The sequence below is a fragment of the Ammospiza nelsoni genome, chromosome 32 (assembly GCF_027579445.1).
Source record: "Ammospiza nelsoni isolate bAmmNel1 chromosome 32, bAmmNel1.pri, whole genome shotgun sequence".
NCBI classification, from domain to species: domain Eukaryota; kingdom Metazoa; phylum Chordata; class Aves; order Passeriformes; family Passerellidae; genus Ammospiza; species Ammospiza nelsoni.
The window spans coordinates 2,844,991-2,853,335 of record NC_080664.1 but is presented as its reverse complement, the minus strand read 5'-3'; the positions used below and the strand labels follow the sequence as shown (position 1 = coordinate 2,853,335).

At 47.3% G+C, this 8,345-nt stretch overlaps 1 long non-coding RNA gene across 1 annotated transcript; it reads right to left on the bottom strand.

The window, feature by feature from the left end:
* Positions 1 to 3,027: 3,027 nt before the first annotated feature.
* Positions 3,028 to 7,735, bottom strand: LOC132085771 (uncharacterized). The gene is made up of 4 exons (XR_009420270.1): positions 7,616 to 7,735; positions 6,829 to 6,928; positions 4,772 to 4,909; positions 3,028 to 3,406 (listed from the first exon to the last, which is right to left on the bottom strand). It is a non-coding gene; the product is annotated as an uncharacterized LOC132085771 (long non-coding RNA).
* Positions 7,736 to 8,345: the final 610 nt, after the last annotated feature.

The window sequence follows — 8,345 nt, the reverse complement described above, 5'->3', positions numbered from 1 at the left end:
TTCATGCAACACATCCCTTCAAAATCTTCACACCCATCTTCTTGTGCTAGCAACAAAAAATCTATAGCAGCCCTATCCTGTAACACAGCGTGGTGTATGCTACCTACATCAGTGGTAAGCTCATTCAGTATTGCAGATCTAATGTTAATTTGTTTTCCTGTCCAACAAGCCAATTGTTTGAATTATGTAAGGGCCCTTGATGAAGCTAATCCTGGTGTAAAAAGTGATGCCAATTTAACCGAAGGCCAATTCCACAATTCTACATTATCGTTGCAGTCTGAGCCTAATGGATACACACTACATTTTGGACATTGGAATTTGTGCCTGATGTCAAGCATCTGTTAAATGCTAGGGGCAAACAGTGTCAATTCCCGAAAATAGCATGGTCCTCCTAATGCTTTCCGAGGAATTGCAGGCCAAGCTTTATCTCCACAAAAGAGAAACAAAAGTAGAAAAAAGTTATTGTAAAAGTTTTTGTAGAAGGGACTTTTCTCTCAAATGATGTAGAAGCTTTTCCTGTAGTAACTAATGCTGCAAGTAGAGTTTGAAAACCTTTCAATTGGAAGATTTTAGGAAAGTTGAGAGCTGCAATTTCACAATTTGGTTGAACATCTCAACGTGCACTGTCACTTCTGCAGTATATTTTTCCATCTAACACGTTAATTCCAGCTGATGTGCATACCCTAATAAGACTTATAATGCCACCCCATTAGCAGGTGATGTGTCATAAAAGCTGGGAGGAAAAGTGTGCTCAAGAAGCAGCAAGACCTAGAGTGCAGGGTGATCCTCTGTATAGTTTAACAGCACAACAGTTCCTTGGCAAGGGGCCCTGGGCTACTGCCACTGCCCAGGCTGGGAGCATTGATCAAGTCTTACAGATGAGCCAACAACTAGCATATAATGCTATCCTTGCACTTCCAGATAAGTTACACACTATGTCTTTTACACAGATTTGTCAAAGAAAGAATGAAGACTTTGATAAATTTGTAGACAAATTGCATGAAGCTATCTATAAGCATTCTGATTTAAATTCAGACACAAAGATACAATTGTATAGACTTTGGGATCATTACTCCATTTCAAATAGCTTTCCCTTCAGTCACAATAGGCTTCCATCTCTTCCGAAAATTGCCTGCTGAAACTCTTCTGCTCCCTTCCAAATCAGTTCACTACTCCAGCATAACCCTTGAAGCATGGACAGATGACTCTTCAACTAATTATAGTAGAAAAGAAGGGTATTTATTGCAGCCCTGGTCACATGTGAACTAGTTTCCAAAGACATGTGCAAGGAGTTGCAGCCTCCTGCTCTCTATTTCTACAGAAAAGGGTTTACATTAGATTTCTAAGGACGCGTAATACATAATTATCACCTGCCTGCTTCGTGTTTTTATCAGCTGAATATCTATTACAGCTGCGCAATTGTATTCCCTTAACTGGGTTGGTGGGATTTTGAAATGAGGAAGTGGTTGTATGGGAGGAAGAAAGCCATCTTCCTCATGGCCAGTTGGCAAGACCTTTTGACCTGCTGCTCATGGTCCAAGCCTCTCCTAACTGTTCAATTATTCTTAAGGCAAGGTATTTCTATGGTCTCTGCTTCTTCACAATTGCTTTCTCTACCCCTGGCACTCCTAGCTTTATGTTCCTAATATATTTGGTACTCTTTAACTAAGGGATGTGATTTCTGCTAGCTGTATTACTAACTTAGCTTCCTACCTCATTTGAAAATCTTAACTAAAACATGCAATCTTCTACTTTCCCAATTCTATTCCCAGCTGGCTCCTCAACTCATCTGCATTTTCAGTTATCCTCATTAAATTTTCAGCTAACCCCTTGACTCACCTCAGGCACATCCTCGACTGCGTCTCTCCCAGCAGCTCAGAGCTGCATTGCACAGCCCTTGCTTTGCGCCAGAGAGCACAAAGCAGGCTGGCCTGGTGGGCCTGAATATTTCTGCCAAACACTCTGCATCTCACACCTTTGCTCTGGCTCAGTGCAGAACTGCAGGATTGCAGGCGCTTCCTCCCAGAGCTGTGTGAGGCGCTGGCTCCTGCAGATGGGCCCTGCCAAGCTGTCCCTGCCTCACGCTGGCCTCGCTTCCCCTGGCATGAATGCCGGGCCTGAAGGAGCTGCCCTGTGCTCCAGCCTGCCGAGCAGCCCGGCTCCCTGCCCCGGTGCCCAGAGTGCTGCACACACTGCTGGCCTTTGCCAGGAGTTGCAGGGCAGACGGCAGAAGAGGAGGAATCCTCAGCCAGCCCAGCGGCCCTCAGCTGGCCTTGGCCTTTCTCTGCTCCTGGGCACACTCCAAATGGCCAATGCCTCCAGGCCGGGCTGTGCCCAGCACGGCTGCGCTTCCCCTCGGCAGCAGCCAGCTGCCACCTGGGCTCTGAGAGCGGAGGATTCGCCCGCTCCCAGCAAGAGGCACCCAGGGCCCGGCTGCTGCCTCTTGCAGCTCCAAGGGCCTCCTTCCAGCCTGCCTCTGCCGGGGCTCAGGCTGCTCCGGCCTCTGCCAGGGCTCTGCTGGGGCTCCAGCCCGGGCAAGGCCGGGCCTGCTCTCACCTCACAGGCGCTGACAGCTCTGCACCACAGGAGACCTTCCCAAGCACCCTCTCTGACCTTTCTGCTTTCTCACTTGAGCAAGGCTCTCCTCCAGCCAAAGAGATTATTGCATTTAGGGATACAAATCCAAGTGGCAGGAACCCCAATGCTCTCCAGTCACAGCTGAAGGCCTGCATCTGCACAAGATGTTTGGGCTGCCTCATTCTTCCTTTGGTTTTGCCTTCAAATGCCATTGACCTTTCTGCCTCAACTAGAAATACCACAGCTGTGCCATAACCAGCCAGTGGGTCATATTCCAAAGGCAGTGTGGTCTGGAGAGGATGAATGAAGAAGAGCCCTCCTCACTTATGAAACCATACAAAAGAAGCCATATGTGTGACTTAGCACCAATAAAAAACAACTGGTAATTCAGAAGGAAATGTTGAATTTTCTGAAGGGGTCAGAAGGAGAAGAATCTTCCACATGAGTTGATGTTTCAGAAACTTTAATTAATTACAACCCTAATCTACAATCCTATGCTACAAATCTCTTCAACAACCCTACTCTACAATCCTACTCTAAATTGGTAACAGAGCTAACATCTTGATTGTTAGGTTCTCATCTCCTAGGGTTAGGGTTAGGATTTGGCTTAGGCTTAGGCTTAGGGTTGGGGTTAGGGTAAGGGATAGGGATAGGGTAAGGATCAGGGATAAGGATAGGGTTAGGGTTTGGGTTTGGGTAAGCATTTAAGGTTAGGGTTAGGGTTTAGGGTTAGGGTTTAGGGTTAGGGCTATTCTTCTTCTTCACTGAATTGATGAGTTGTGCCAGGATGAATGCTGGCTTGGCTGAAGTTACAAATGGATGCTGTCCACTGGAAAAAAAAAATACAATAAAGAACAGTGAACCATTACTTTCCAAGTTCAGTGCTTCAGAGACTCAATCAGGATACATCAAGCTCCTAGCAAGACCCAGAAAGAGGAGCAATGGGACCATCTGCTCCCCAGTCATCCCCAATGAGCAAGACCTTGCCATCACGGGCAAATGTGGCCCAGAATCCCACTTATCTGTTTATTGTGATGTCTTCATCACGCTGGGATTTTTGCCCTGCCAGTGCTCTAGAAATGGTGCTTTCTGTCCCTGGGTTTTCTTCCTTTCAGGAAACTCCAATGGCTCACAAAGGTCCCTGCCTTTCAAAGACAGGCACTGTGCTAATTCCCACAGGGACAGAAAGCAGTGTCTACCTTTCCATGCCCATGTCCTCGTGTGCTGGATGGCACCTTCCTTCCCAGCAGGGCCAGCCCAGTGGCACTGGGTCCTGCAGTTCCTCTCTGCCACACAACCTGGCAGTAACCCTGGCACAGTTCCCATCTGCTTGAGCGTGCCAGGCAGCAGATGGGGCTGGGACAAGTCCCTCCCAGCTGTCCCTGTTTGCATGGCAGAAACCTCTAAGGGTGGGCTGGGGGGCACAAACCAGGGCCCCTTAGAGGCTCACAGTGAGCCCCCCACAGCCCCTCCTGCCCACAGCCAAATCTCTGACTGCTCAGCTGGGACTGGCTTCCTTGGGTTCCTCCACCACCATTTCATGTCTCTGTACCCTGCATTGCTCTACTTCAATTCTTTTGCCATTAGATAAAACTGAACACCCCACCAAATCACAAAAGAGGGCAACAGAAACACTCAGAGGACAGAGCACCTCTCCTCTCAGGAAATGCGGAGAGAGGTGGAGTTATTCAGTTTTGTGAAGAACAGGCCCCAGGGAGACTTTATTGCCAATTTCCAAGACTTCAGAGTGGCTTTGAAGAAAGTGGAAGACATCTTTTTTAACAGGGCCAGTTACAATAGGATATGGACAAATATTTTTAAACACAAAGGGCATCTAATCAGAGTAGGTCTAAGGAAGAACTTCTTTACTCGGAGCATGGTGCCACCCTGGCAGAGCTTGCCCCAAGAGCTTGTAGGTGCCCCATCCCTGCAACCATTCTGGCTCTGGTGGCAAAGGGCTCTGAGCAACCTGATCGCTTTAAAGATGTCCCTTCTCATTGCAGGACACTTGCACCAGAGGACCTTTACAGGGCCCTGCCAGCCCAGCCCAGTCTAGGATTCCTCACCGTTTTCATTTGAAGAGCAGCAAGAGTGGAGGTGAGGAGGAAGGGGGCTCATCTGATGCCTTGGACTTGAGTGGAGGAGGAGCCCATCCCTCAGACCCTGTTTCACCTGCAGCCCCTTCACATTTTACCTGCAGAAGCTCCTTGGCAGACCAGCGCCGCTCCTCATCTCTCTGCAGGCAGCAGCTCAGGAAGTCACACAGCAAAGCTGAGAGGAGCTTGGGCTGCTGCAGCTTTGGGGTCCCCATTGTGGCTATCAGGTGTTGAGCCTGGATAAAAAAAAACCACGAGGCTCCACCCACTGCTTTCACATCTCTAAGTGCTCTCCCAGATCCCTTTGTTTAACCTCTGCTCTGCAGTGGTAGTTTCTGCCCTGGCAGAACCCAGAGATGACTTTACCAACAAAAACCCCAAACCCCAATGCAGCCACAGCTTTTCCACCATCCCACAAATCTTGCCTCGGCAGCTGATTTCATTGACTGACCTAGTTAGTGGGAACTACATCACCACAAGCACATTTGCTTCTCTGAGGATTCACACCAGCTTGAGAGGCTTTTTGGAAGAGGGACTTTGCTATACAAATTTCAAGGATTAGTACAGGAAAGGCATCTCTGCAGTGCTTGTTGGTCCTTTAAGCACAGCTGCCATAGAACAAAACTCATCAAGCTTTTTGTGCTGTTCTTGAAAACAATGGGAATTGGAAGGAAAGAAAGGAAATCCATCAGTTAATCCCCAGGTAAGGAAACAAACATTTACAATCTCATCTTCAACACAGACACATTAAGATGCCTGCACAAATGTATTGGGATGAAAATGCCTGCTTGGACACATAGAAGACACCTGCAGCTCTGTCTCTCAGCAGTCTGAAAATTTCAGCTTCCCATTTTTCAAAAGAGAAATTTTCATGGTCAGAAGGAGAGGTGCCATCCCTATGGTCAACCTCTGCTCATTTGGCTACTCAAGTCAATACATTAGTGGTAGACCCATCCCAGAAATTGTCAGGAAACAAACAGGAGGTTTTGGCAGGCTCTCCAAATCACCAGGCTTCAGCTTGGTGACACAGAGAATGTTCCTTGGGCTAGGAGAGAAACACGGTCACTAAATGCAATGCAGCAGCACTGCACAAGAAGCAGAAGAGACTCTATGGCCTTTACACTCTCATGCCCAGGTTTCAGGCATGTTTCCCAGTGAGAAGCAACTGCACAGTGGGTTAGGTTCCTCTCTAAAGACCACAGTTTTAGAAACTTTGTTGGGTTTGGGTTTCATTCCTTCATTTATGGAAAGATAACAGAAGTTCTAAGATGCTTGTTTCCTGTAACTGGGGCCATCTCCACAGACAAAAGAACTGGAACCCCTTATAACCCAAAGGAAGGTGTTGCCTAAGAATGGAGTTTGTTTGCATGTGATAAGGCTTGAGTTACCCACCGATGCAATCAAAACTAGAGCAGATGCCGATGTGTTGCAGGGACATTTGTAGGAGGGGACCTTGGTGGAAGTAGTTCCAGCAGATGGCAATGGGATTTTGTCCAACAGCACGCAGGAGAGGGGACAGGTGAGAAAGACAGTGGGATCAGTGAGTATTTGCTCCTTACCATGCCAGAACTTTTGCTCAAGTAAGGAGGTTCTTGTTCTATCATTTCAATCCCCACAATTCCAAAAGACCATATGTCCACTTTGGGGCCATATGGTTGACCTGTCACCACTTCAGGCGCCATCCACCAAGGAGTCCTGGTTAGCGAGCACCGTCTGCTCTGCTCAGGAGTGAGCTGAGTAGAGAGGCCAAAATCAGCCGAGGAGAAAGCAAAATACTGGTTTTATTTGAATTCTGTGCAATTAGGAAAGCAAGCAAAAGAATTTGCCAGTAGAAGTTTGAAAATGTGCTGTTGGATCTCCTGGCATTGGTGACTTAAAAAGTCCCCCCATTTTTTTAACTGCCTCCAGCAGTGGCTTTTTCTCTTTGGAAACTTTAGACTTGTAACTCCCTCCCTCTGGAAGGGACACACAGAGCAATGCCACTCTTGACTGCTTGTGGTTCCTTATACCTCTGTGCACATTGCAACTGTGCCTTCAGCTCACAGCAGGGGTTCCTGCACTGCCACCAGCACCATTTTTGGGGAGCTGCCAGTCACTCCAAGCAGCCCCACACCCACATCCCTGGAACGCTGCACCTGACCAAGAATATACTGACCTAGCTTGACAGAACCGTCAGTTCTGAGAAGGATGTTGCTGCTCTTCACATCTCGATGGATCACATCGTTTGAATGAAGAAAATCCAGTCCTTGCAGGCACTGAGAGAGAAAACAGAAAGTGGTGGGCAAAAATGAGTGATGTGATTTCATCACACAAGAAAGAAACAAAGAATCTAAAAGATTCCCTCTCTGGGGGAATGGGGAGTAATGGCAGAACAGTAATGGGCACTGAGAGGAAGAGCTTGCTGCTCCAACACCTGCAGAGCAGGAACTTTCTGAGGAAAGGCGTGTCAACTTTTGAAAGAGGAACAGCACCTGCTGTTGTAGGCTGTCCCCTGCAAACCAGCCAGGATGACTCCTGCTGCAGTGCATGCGCTCAGAAGCAAAGAGCATTTTGGCTGTACTCCTATCCTTTTTAGCTGAGGACTGAGAGAAATGGGTCTCTCTCTTTTTTCTTTGCTGATCATTTCAAATCCTGCCACCAGCACCTTTGCTTTTACAGGCAAGGAATGCAGTGAAGACAGACTCCAGGCAAACATTTAGAGAGGCAAGGTGGAGAACAGCAAATACAAATACAAGAGGCAGAGCAAGAATTCAACAGCAGGAGATAAGTGTACTGGCACTGAGTACAGGGAGTGCAGGGGCACTGGCAGGCCTTTCACTTGAGATGCTTTTACCCAGCAACACAGAAACAGAAGCCTGGCCCAGGAAATCACTCCTGCTCTGAGCCCCTGTTTCCCTGACAATGCTGCCCAATCCCTTGGAAACACAGATGGGATTGCTGACCTCCCGACTGATGGCTGCCATCTCATCTTCAGACAGGCAGGTCTGGCTGATGACATCACTCAGGACGCCTCCATCCATGTACTCCATAAGCAGCAAGAGTTCCTCGCCCAGAAGGTAGCTGAAAGAAGGAAACAAGGGCATGGAGATGAACATGCATGGCTACGTAGAATTTTTGCTTCCAGGTTTCTTATTTCCAGATGCCTTTGTGACAAGGACAGAATCAAAGGAATAGATATTCCCTCCTGGCTGTGCATTGTTTGCAATCTGTGCAGTCTCAAAGAGAAAGACACAGCTGTGTAAAAGGAGATGTCTTAGATGGGCAGCAATTGAAAAGTGCAGTTTAGAAACAGCCCAGATAAAAAATGTGTCAGGCATGGTGTTTCTGGAAATAAGCACCTAGTCTTCCTGGCATGCATAGCAATGGCAAAGAGGGGCAACAATCCAAGGGAAATCCACTTTAGGATGGTTCATCAGCACTTAAGAAACTTTAAAAAATCAATCCCAAATAAATGTGGAGGCAGTGAACTTCCAGGCTATTGAGTTAGGAAGTTACAGCAGATTCAGGTTTTGAATAATTTTGGAATAATTATCAAAGTAGGTGTGCCAGGGAAGACTCATGCAGACAAGATGCACTCTCTTCTGATCCATTGGAGATGAGTAGAGAAATATGAAAAAATAAAAATTAACAGCTCTACTTTCTGCCACTGACCAAAGTGCGTTTTTAACCTCT